General features: G+C 39.3%; 1 pseudogene across 1 annotated transcript; it reads right to left on the reverse strand.

The window, feature by feature from the left end:
- Positions 1-676: 676 nt before the first annotated feature.
- On the reverse strand, positions 677-11,965 carry LOC137724763 (pleiotropic drug resistance protein 1-like; annotated as a pseudogene). Its single transcript, XR_015962134.1, has 21 exons — positions 11,558-11,965; positions 11,346-11,467; positions 11,143-11,231; positions 10,969-11,053; positions 10,715-10,867; positions 10,546-10,610; positions 10,353-10,406; positions 10,178-10,268; positions 9,791-10,091; positions 9,473-9,700; positions 9,068-9,384; positions 8,940-9,009; positions 8,523-8,855; positions 8,164-8,394; positions 2,602-2,680; positions 2,404-2,487; positions 2,188-2,321; positions 1,878-2,081; positions 1,618-1,789; positions 1,258-1,512; positions 677-1,132 (listed from the first exon to the last, which is right to left on the reverse strand). The product of XR_015962134.1 is annotated as a pleiotropic drug resistance protein 1-like (transcript).
- Positions 11,966-12,288: the final 323 nt, after the last annotated feature.

The following is a 12,288-nucleotide window of genomic DNA, read 5'->3' on the forward strand; positions in this document are numbered from 1 at the left end:
CTGACGATGGTAGTGAGAGTAACCAATATTCCCTTAAATTTAAAAATATGGCTATAATTCTATAGGAGATCAAAATTTTGGTTTTTTTTCTAAATTTTCAGTTTGGGAGGAATTGTTCATGGTATCATATGACATCACTGGTGACGTCGACCCATGCATTTAATCGCTCTTGAGCTGCGGCGTTTGAAAGCAGTTCCTTATTAGCTTCCCTTTGACCTAAAATTAGCTTGAAAAATCAAAATTTAAATTACTCGCGACGGCGATGGAAAGTTTGGTTTGTTATTTGCTAAAATGAGACTTTTACTTTGTCCTCGGGTTACGGACAAATTGAGTTGGCTACTCATCAAAGTTTGAAGGGGATGCGCTTCATCAAGGCTTTAGCTAGAATAATATATTCCGTATTATGCGCTTAAATTTGAATTCTCTTCAATAGTTTAAATTCAATTCGAATTTAACTTGAATAAAAGATATAAAAGTTTTTATGACTTTGGGATTAAATACTAAATCTAACACCAATTGTTTATAAAGAAAACTAACGAATAGTCCAAATAAACTTTAGTTTTAATGAAAAATGACAAATAAAGGTGTAGAGAATAGTACTAGAGAAAGATAAAAATGTGGTTTTTCGTTAAAAGCGAACAGTACCGAAAATGTTTCGTTAAAATTCCCTTGTTCATATTTATGCTAGGTGTATCAATAAAAAAATAGGGTTGTACCAAGAAAAATGTACACCATGAGTTTGTCAAGCCCAAATTACTTAATTAATTACCACCACATTTACAAACTTAGGAAAGGTTTGACCAGTTACAAAAGGTTGCAACCCATAAGATCAAAGCAGTTCCTGCTTTCTTGATGTACAAGCAACGAAACCTTTCTATCTCCTCTGGAAGCTCAACTTCTTGATGGACAAGGCAAAGATGAGTGCAAAGAGTAGAGTGAATCCAACCACCACAGCTGCAACCACTCGGATAAACTCTTGCTTGAAGCCGATGTATTGCCTCATGAATTCTTCCACCGTTTCACCCGTCTCAAGCTTGTCCTGTATATCTCCAAACTGTGATGCAGCCAGTCCGTACAAGGTCCAATCCATCGGGCATGCCCAGTAGTACCATCTCCACCATATTGGAATCCTCTGCCATTGGCGAAATTAATGAACAGAATAAAAATCGCAGGATCAGAAAATAAAACATCAGTATAGGTTCTAACTTTTAAGGACAACAAAGCCTGCATTAGGACCTAAGGGCAAGCTACACTTACAGTTCGTGGGATGATGAACCCTGAGAAGAGATTCCATATTGCGTAACATGCGCTGGAAATTATAGCGGCAATGTGCTGGTTCGGCGTCAAGGCCACACCCATCATGCCATAGTAGATGAAGTACAAAAATGTGAAATACATGAAGAATAAGTAACACAAGAATTTAGCCACATTCCATTCAAACACAATCATTGCATAAACTATGACACTGTAGAAAAGATCAAGTGCAAAAGCATACGGGATCTCAATTGTAACCTGCAATGAAATATAGAAACGGAGTAAGATAAGATAAATAATGCAAGTAGTCCTATAACTAAAACTTCATATAGCTTAATCTTAGTACAATGTATGATTAGCCACCTGTGCAAAGGTGTATGCCAAGGCAGAATACATTCCAGCAGCTCGTTCTCTATAGAAGACTGTTCTTTCGACATCCACAATGGGCTGCACAGTTGTAGAATTTTTGATACCGAGAAAGAGAACAGCAGCATACATCGAACCAATTGCATTGAAGAGATCCTTTTGGTTTTTTCTGTACTCAAAATTTTCTAAGTTACATTTGGAAGCTGAACATATTGGTTAGAATATATCTATCTTTTTGTTTGGGCAGTGTGACTTACGTTTTGGAGCCAAGGTTCGAGAACATTGTCCCAAACATCAATTTGATGGCTGTGTACAGCGGATTGTGCCAATAGGACCAATGTTGTTTCCATAAGCAAGCTATGCATTGGGTTAAAAATGGCTGAGAGTATTGAGTAGGGAAATGAAGATCCTTGGAATCAGAAGCAGGGGTGCTTAGTTCTTTATAATGTTCTTTGTTTCTCCTGCAATTTATGCCATATATAAGTACGTTTTGTCGACAAATCTTGTTTACAAAGAGAGACATTCATTCATAAATGGTTTTTTAGGTCGATAGGGTAATAAGCAAACCTGTGCAGTTCTGAGTTCTTATACACTTCAGCAAAATCAATCTCCATAGCCATTTCTTTGGCTGACGAAGTGACTTCCAACATCCATGTTGCTGGATTGTAGCCATCCCTAATCTTACTGACGTTATCAATCCCCTATATATAAATGTGAATGCATTAGAAAAACCTTCAACAATTATAAGGCTATGGAGACTTGAAATTTCTTCCTTCACTATACCTCAAAGTACTTGATCAAGTTGCAAGAATGGCTGCCTAATGATCCTACATAGATCTCTTGTCCTCCTTTCTTCAGTACGAATAGCTGCAACGACATGTTATATATATATATATATATATCATAGTCAAGTAGAAAAGACCAATCAAAATAGAGTTCAAAGTTCAAACAATTTCTATTAGAGATGATTTTGATTTTCACCTCATCGAAAGCATCAAATATGTCAATGCTTGGCTGATGGATGGTGCAGACGACTGTTCTTCCAGTGTCAACGGTGTTCCTTGTTGTGCTAACCCGGATAGCACCAAATCAATTTTTTGGAACCAACTCAAACTAACCCACAAGAAATATATCAAATATAGTGCAAGAACAAAATATAAAAGACACCAAGATTTTAACGAGGTTCCTCAACAGTCAGTGTAACTGGAGTACGTCCTCGGAGCAGTAGGAGCTCACCCAATAATCCACTATCAACCAAATGGGAGTTTACAAAGTGTTGTCAATCTCACAACCCTTAACCCCAATACACCCAAAAGCTCTCACACACCAAAGAAACAAATAGAGAAGAAAATATAGTGATTAATTTCTTCTCTATACAAAGCTCAAAGCTATTACAATTACTTTGATGGATGATTACTAACCAAAGAGAAGAGCACCTTCTTCTTTTCGAAATGGGGTTGCTGCTCCAGATTTCTTCTTCTTCTCTGCCCTCTGTTTTCAGCTCTCACTCTCTCCCACAAAACAATGAGGATAATTGCTGTCCTTTAATTAAAACCCCAAAGCCATCCGTGGCTTTTCCCATGGGTCAAGACAAAAAACAATTCCATGTTTTCCTCCCCAAACCAAGGAAGACACAATGATGTTGTCCACCTTTTTTTTCTTTTCAACAAACATCATCATTCCACTTGGCCACTAATACAACAATCTCCTGGCCAAGTTCCGAAAACGCCATGATAAGCCAACCAACACAATTGACACAAAAAATCACTCCCAAACACTAGCAAGAGAACAACTCATGCCGAGCCAATTCTCCAAAACTCCTACTGCTCAACGCCTTCTTTAAATAGGCAAAATGCGAGCCAAGTTCAAGCAATGAACAAACTTGGCTACACCAACAACCTTAGTCAACATATCAGCGGGGTTGTCTTTAGTTGGAATCTTTTGGAGAATGATTTCCCCTTCACCAACAACTTCACGAACAAAGTGATAACGCACATCTATGTGCTTGGTCCTCGCATGATGAACCTGATACTTAGCCAAATAAATGGCACTCTGACTATCACAATGCACCTCCACCTGCTTCTGATCAACCCCCAAATCTCTAATCAGCCCATGTATCCAAATGGCCTCCTTTATAGCTTCAGCAACTGCCATATATTCAGCCTCTGTAGTAGACAAAGCAACAGACGACTGCAAAATGGACCTCCAACAAACTGGCCCTTTAGCCATAGTAAACACATAGCCTGTAGTAGACTTCCTTCCATCTAGATCACCTGCATAATCTGAATCAACATAACCAACTGCAAAATGACCAATACCAGAGTCATCTCTCTCAAAGCATAAACCAACGTCTCGAGTACCATGGAGATATCTCAATATCCATTTAGCTGCTTGCCAATGCTCTTTACCTGGATTATGCATATATCGACTCACCATGCTAACTGCATGAGCAATATCCGGTCTAGAGCATACCATTGCATACATCAAACTACCAACCAAATTTGCATATGGTATATCTTTCATTTGCAGCTTCTCTTTATCAGTTTTAGGACACTGTAGAGAACTTAATTTAAAATGAGGAGCCAAAGGGGTACTAACCGGTTTGGTTGAATCATGAACTCCAAACTTCCGAATCAACTTCTCAAGGTATTGTCTTTGATTCAAGCATACCAAACCTTTCTCTCTGTCTCTAGTGATCTCCATGCCAAGGATCTTCTTTGCTTCACCAAGATCCTTCATCTCGAACTCATTCTTCATTTGCTTCTTCAATTTCTCAATCTCTTCGACATTCTTTGAGGCAATCAACATATCATCAACATATATCAATAAATAAATGAAAGACCCATCTTGCAACTTCTTGAAGTACACACAATGATCATATTGACTTCTAGAATAATTTTGGCCTCTCATAAATTTATCAAACCTCAAATACCATTGTCTTGGAGATTGCTTCAAGCCATAAAGTGATTTCTTCAACTTGCAAAACAAATTCTCTTTCCCTTTCACTTTATACCCATCCGGTTGACACATATAGATCTCTTCATTCAAATCACCATGTAGGAAAGCCGTCTTCACATCAAGTTGCACAAGTTCAAGATCATATTGTGCAACAAGAGCTAACATAATGCGAATTGAGGAGTGCTTCACAACTGGAGAAAAGATTTCATTGTAGTCAATGCCCTCCTTTTGTGCATACCCTTTAGCAACTAATCTTGCTTTGAATCTGACATTGCTTTTCTCAGCAACATCTTCCTTCTTGGCATACACCCATTTGCAACCAATAGCTTTCTTACCCTTAGGCAATTTAGCTAACTCCCAAGTCTTGTTCTTCAAGAGAGAATTCATCTCATCACCCATGGCATTGCACCACTTCTCCTTTTCCTCACTCTCAATGGCTTCCTCAAAATTGGATGGAATCTCATCAGTGATAATAGGAATAGCAAAAGCAACATAGTCACTATACCGAGCTGGCTTGGTAATATTTCTCTTTCCTCTGTTCTTAGCAATAGACTCTTGAGGTGAAACTTGCTCTTCAACTTGAATAGAATCTTCAAGTTCAACTTCTTCAACATCCTCATGGTCTTCCACTTCTTCACTTGTAGTGGCTTCGACATCAGCGGAAATAGGATTTGAAGTACTAGAGGCAACTTTCTCAAGCTCCACCTGTTGGACATCTTTCACATTCTTCTCAGAGTCTCTAAACATATTTTCTTCATTAAATGTCACATCTCTGCTGATTACAAGTTTCTTCATCTCCGGGCACCATAACCTGTAACCTTTGACACCACTACTAAAACCAAGAAAGATAGCCTTTTTGGCTCTAGGATCAAGTTTATTTTCAGTTACATGAAAAAAAGCAGGTGAACCAAAAATACGAATATAATCATAATCATTAGAAGGTTTTCCAGTCCATACCTCCATTGGCGTCTTACCCTGAACAGCAGCTGAGGGTAATCGGTTGATGATGTGACATGCATAAGTAACTGCCTCTGCCCAAAACGACTTGCTCAAACCCGACTGAGACAACATGCATCTAACCTTCTCAAGCAAGGTTCGATTCAATCTTTCTGCAACTCCATTTTGTTGTGGAGTTCCCCGGACACTAAAATGTCTCACAATCCCTTCCTCTTTGCAAACTTTAAAGAAAGGGTCGGATGTGTATTCACCACCATTATCCGATCTCAAAATCTTAATCTTTCTCCCAGTCTGGTTCTCAACCATTTTCTTCCAACCCAAGAAAATGCTCAACACCTCACTCTTGTGCTTCATAGTGTAGACCCAAGACCTTCTTGAATAATCATCAACAAAGGTCACGAACCAATGTCTACCACTCAAAGAGGGAGTCTTTGTAGGACCCCAAACATCCGAATGCACATAATCAAGAATGCCCTTCGTCTGATGTACAGCAGTACCAAACTTCACTCTAGTTTGCTTCCCCAAGACACAATGCTCACAGAAATCAAGCTTACAAGTCGTGGCACCTTTTAGAAGACCTTGTTTCACAAGCCCTTGTAGAGCTTTCTCACCGGCATGGCCTAATCTCATATGCCACAGTCTAGTAGTATCAGAATCGGATGTGCCCATATTTTCTGAGACTACAGATGCTTCACCTGTCACAGTGCTTCCTTGCAATAAATACAAATGGCCACATCGAGGAGCTTTCATCACAACAAGTGCACCATAAGTCACCTTCAATGTCTGCCCATCTGAATGAAACCTGAAGCCCTTGGCTTCCAAAGTTCCCAAAGAAATAAGATTTTTCTTCAAATTCGGTACATACCGAACACCTGTCAACTCTTTAACCATGCCATCATGCAACTTCAAACGAACTGTACCAATCCCTTTTGTTGTGCAAGGATTGTCATCTCCCATGAACACAACACCGCCATCAAACTCTTTCAAGCTTGAAAACCAATCCTTGTGAGGAGTCATATGATGAGTACAACCCGTATCCAACACCCACTTAGTAGCACAATCAAATGATGAGGAAGTGGTTAAAGCAAAATCAGAAAAATCTGTTTCAACCTCAGCAACATTAGCTTCAGAACTTTCTTTGCCTTTGGTCTTCAATCTAGGACAATCTTTCTTCCAATGGCCCTTATTACGACAAAAGGCACATTCATCCCTTTCCAAAGGTTTTCTACCTTTAGAGTTTCCTCTAGGTCGAGACTGTGATTTTTTCCTGCTAGAAGAGGATCTCCTCTCCGATGATCTACCTCTAACAAATAAAGCTTCAGAGGTACTATCATGATTTTTATCTCTATGCCTCATTTCATAATTCATCAAGGCATTTGACACATCTTCAAATTTCACAGTTTCTTTACCATGCATAATAGTGGTAACAAAATGCTCATAAGAGTCCGGCAAGGAATTCAACAATATTAAGGCCTTATCTTCATCCTTAATATCCTCATGTAAATTTAACAAGTCGGCAATCAACTTATTAAAAGCATCAAGGTGTCTAATCATTTTTGTACCTTCTTTGTATTGGAAGCGGTAGAGCTTTTTCTTCAAGTGTAGCCGGTTCTCTGCACTCTTCGTCATATACTTGTCTTCCAATTTTTGCCACAACACACTTGCCAAAGTCTCCCGCATCACAAAATACTTCTGAGTTTTTGCAAGGCACAACCGAATTGAAGAGCAAGCCCACAAATTTAATTTCTCCCATTCCATTTTCGACATAGCTTCAGGCTTCTCTCCCAAGGCGGCAAGAAGATCTTGTTGAGCCAACACATCTTTAACCTCACATTGCCACATCCCAAAGTTGTTTGTGCCATCAAACTTTTCAACTTCGAACTTTGCATTTTGCACCGTAGTTCTTGCAAACCCGGAGCTGCTTCCAAAAGGATTCTCATCTTGCCTGTCTGACATCTTTGGCAACTAGACAGTACCCAAGAGCAACCAGTGCTCTGATACCAATTGTTGTGCTAACCCGGATAGCACCAAATCAATTTTTTGGAACCAACTCAAACTAACCCACAAGAAATATATCAAATATAGTGCAAGAACAAAATATAAAAGACACCAAGATTTTAACGAGGTTCCTCAACAGTCAGTGTAACTGGAGTACGTCCTCGGAGCAGTAGGAGCTCACCCAATAATCCACTATCAACCAAATGGGAGTTTACAAAGTGTTGGCAATCTCACAACCCTTAACCCCAATACACCCAAAAGCTCTCACACACCAAAGAAACAAATAGAGAAGAAAATATAGTGATTAATTTCTTCTCTATACAAAGCTCAAAGCTATTACAATTACTTTGATGGATGATTACTAACCAAAGAGAAGAGCACCTTCTTCTTTTCGAAATGGGGTTGCTGCTCCAGATTTCTTCTTCTTCTCTGCCCTCTGTTTTCAGCTCTCACTCTCTCCCACAAAACAATGAGGATAATTGCTATCCTTTAATTAAAACCCCAAAGCCATCCGTGGCTTTTCCCATGGGTCAAGACAAAAAACAATTCCATGTTTTCCTCCCCAAACCAAGGAAGACACAATGATGTTGTCCACCTTTTTTTTCTTTTCAACAAACATCATCATTCCACTTGGCCACTAATACAACATTCCTAACTGCTCTCATAACAATGGCCGCAGCACTTGCATCCAAGCCTGAAGTCAGTTCATCCATGAATATTATGGAGGGGTTAGCCACTAGTTCAACCGCAATGGTCAGCCTCTTACGCTGCTCAGTTGAAACTGCTCGCACCAGGCAACCCTACTAATGCTTGCCTCAACGGATTCAGCTCCACAAGTCCCATCACTTCCTCAACGAACATCTGCAATCATGTCCAATTGAAAGTTAATGATCGACAATGAGGCCGGTAATTGCCTTAAAACAGGACCAAATTTTCCATCAGTTCATAAAGAATTAAATTTAAGCTTACAAATTAAGTTCATATACCACCTTCCTGGTTTCAGAATTGATTTCCGAAGATAAACGCAGCCATGCCAAGTACGTCAATGAGTCATAGACAGTAACATGAGGAGAGTGAATGTCATTCTGCTCACACTATCCAGAAATCCGGGCAAACGATTCTTGCTTTTTATGGTACCCGGAAATTGTGATATTTCCCTCAATATATCCACCAGTTTTTATACCAGCCAGTACGTCCATTAGAGTTGTTTTACCAGCCCCACTCACTCCCATTAGAGCTGTCAAAACACCTGGCCTAAAAGCACCACCCACGCGCCTAAGGAGCACCAGTTTATCCTCGGGAACACCTTCATTCTTCATTTCCTTCTATTTCGATTCAAGGAAATGTCTCACAATATTGGATTTGCACAAGGTTGTCAAGTGTCAAACACATTGCATATACATTACCTGTGGCACGTCAACGGAGTATGTGATTTCATCAAAGGTGATGGAATGTGGTACGAACGGAGCATGTATCTATCATTTTGGATGGAGAAAACATGAAAGAAGTGGGAGAATTTTCTAATTATTTTTACCTTCCAACATTTGGATCATATCCGATGACATAATAGGTGATAAATACCCAAACCACAACTTCAACGCAGTTGATAGGGATCTTTAGGACCCACGTGGGAAGGGCATATGCCCACGGTGGAAAGAAGAGGAGGTTTCTCTGCTTATAAAATACCGGGAGCCTTGTAACAGTCATCGAAAGATCTGCCAGTCCATTGAACAAAACAACGACCATGGAGAAGAACAATACACCAGTATAAACTACCCCGTCATCTACTGAATCGCGATGCATCTCAGTTCGTAGGAACAATGTCATTGTAATCATAGCCATGATTGAGAGCTAAGAAAAATAAGTAAAGATTAAAAAAGATTAAAACTTGTAAGTTTGCGCGCAGCATGGAATGGGTCAAATAAAGTGAAAACAATACTTGGGCAAGCTTGAAAGGGTAGAAAAATGAGTTCCTCTTCATGAGTAAGAACTCCCTTGCAAAGCAAGCTTTCAACAGTTCAGTTTTACTAACGCCATACTCTTTCGTTGTTAATGCAGCTGGGTGGCTCTTGGCCTTGTCAAATGGAATTGCGAGTTCATGTGTAATGAACCTGTAAGGCTCATCTCTGCTTGCCCAATACTGGTCCTGATCTTTCCTTGATGTCACCTGCAAAATTAATGATTTATTCACACATGAAAAATTATATATGTGACACTTTTGTGTTAATGCTCAAACAAAAGCTATGTAGCGACCTACTTCTTGCAGGAAGTTCGCCAAGCCTTTCCTCTTGGGACATCTGAACCCCATGATTCGAAAAATTCAAGAGCATTTTCACGAGGACCTTGGTACACAATGTGACCCGATAGCGGAACAATGTCATCAAACAGGTCATAAGTCTCAGGTGCTGGTTGCAGCAGTGAGATGAATGCAGTTTTTTTTTTCAGAATGTGAACATATAGCTTGATCAAATTCACAATTTGATACGTTGTGGAACTATCTAAACCCGTAGATATTTCGTCCATGAATAACGCCTTAGCCGGTCCAACAAGCATCTCGCCTACTTACAGTTCATTGATTTATCAAAACTTCTCAAAAATTTATAAACCATGCTCTTTAATTTAAGAACTAGAATTATGTTTTTACCAGTTGTGACTCATTTCTTTTGTCCGCCGGAGATGCCCCTTGTTAAGTTATCCCCAACCAAGGTATCTGAACATACATCTAATCCCAAAATCTGGAAAAATCAAATGAATTACCGATCAATAAAGTGTAATTTCAGAAAGTCCTCTTATAGTACAAAATATAAACGTGATTTTGCCTTTAGTATATATTCTGTCACCACTTGCGCCCTCTGGCTTTCTGATGCCACTGCCTATAATAACCGAAACAATGAATTAACAATACGCAAGTCGTTGATTAGATTGAAAACATAATTAACAACACACTAACTAACTAGTAGAACTCTCAAGTAGATATCTAAGTTCTGCTAAGTAGCTTTTCTTATTTCTCACCTTCACGTAGATATCTATGTCTGCATCCGGCTTGATATTATCTTCTTTCTCTCGTCTGCTTAACTCTACTAGGATGTCACCACAATTTAAACCAACCACAAATAATCTTCGATTAATAGTCATCGGTTTGGTTATGAAAATTGAACAAAAGTCAGTTATCTAAGCCCACCATAACGGGCTCCGACCCCTTGGCATCTTGTAGAGAAGTTCAATGTTTCTCCGATTCTCCCATATGAACATCATGTTGGCTGGTGTAAGCAGCAGTCCTCTGAGGCACAAACTCATGCATGCCGTGACCATTGTAGGTCACACTTCCTGAAAACTGCACAACAATTATTGCTCAGATAAAATAGTGAAAAAAACCAACGGCAGCCCCTAAAGCTAAAATTGAAAATCTGAAATCATGATTGCATGTTGTCTAACCTGAAGATCCCGGTCAAGCTCTCCAGCCAAAGCCAACAAGATTGTGGTCTTTCCAGAACTCGGAGGACCCAACAGCAGTGTCATTCTGTACAACAAACACATGATCAACCAAGTCATTTTCTTTTCGACCAAAAAATAAAACACAGATGAACCAAATTTGCATCATTCTCTCACCTGCAAGGCCTAATGATCCTGCTAACATCTTTGAGGATAGACAAGTGCTTCTTCTTGCTAGGAAGAATATGAAGGGAGTTCAACAAACCCTTTGGAACCCGAAAAACAAGTAGTTCAGTAATAATGTATCAAAACTAAAAACGAAATGGTTACAAGATGGGTCCAAAGATTATATATGCAAACTCTAGTAGTTAATGATTTACCTCCACTATATTAACACAGTAATTAAAAACTGTCGGCAGAGCCCTGCTTCCTGCATAAGCTTCAGCAGGCAATTTTCAAATTCTGGAATCTAACTTCTATTTTTGGAATATCAATTCCAACTCTGAGATAAAAACAAGTAAAACAACCCCATTATTATCATAAACCGAGAAGATGGCAACACGCACAGTTACGAAAACTTTCAAATTCTTACCTATCAATGTGGCTCTTGAGTCTCAACAAGAAGTTCTCATGATCCTCCTCAGCTACTCCAACTAACCGCTCAATCAAGTTCTTCCTGTCTTGCACTTCAAGATTGCTCACGCCAACTTCGTTGGCATGGCCTTGAGGAGTAGAGAGCAGGCCTTTGTTCAAGCGCTGAAAAGTCGGAAGTCTCTGAAGAGCAGCCCATTTGAGAGCTTCCTCATCGTCCTCTCCACGTGAAGACGTTGAGAAAACATCGCTGCTATTGTCAATCCAAAAGGAAGAACTTCGTTTAAAACTATGGCCTGCTTTCTCAAGATTACAACTGATCTCCATTGAAGAAGAGCAGCTTGAACTTGGCCAGCTAGTAGCCTGAAACTAAAAACCAACAAAAACCCAAGTTTCTTTTCCTTCCAAAGTTCCAAACTTTATGAATTAAGATAACAAATTACTTGTGTTGATATACACCCACACGTACATATATATAGAAATTATGATGGAAAAGAAAGTATGATGGAAAAAGACTTCGGCTGTGTTGTTTGGTTGGCCACTTTCTCTAGCTTCTGTTGAAATTAATTTTATAGGAAGATGAGGTATTAATTGGTGCTGTTAATTTCCTTGGATATCATGTTAAAAAAAAAAAAAAAAAATTTGGTGGTAAAATTGGGGGTCAAAACAACTAACATTAACAAAACGTGTCTGAGGAAACCGAACAGCATCCTCAAAGATCGACCTATCCAG

Source organism: Pyrus communis, chromosome 5 (assembly GCF_041283825.1).
Source record: "Pyrus communis isolate YQ-2024b chromosome 5, ASM4128382v1, whole genome shotgun sequence".
Lineage (NCBI taxonomy): Eukaryota > Viridiplantae > Streptophyta > Magnoliopsida > Rosales > Rosaceae > Pyrus > Pyrus communis.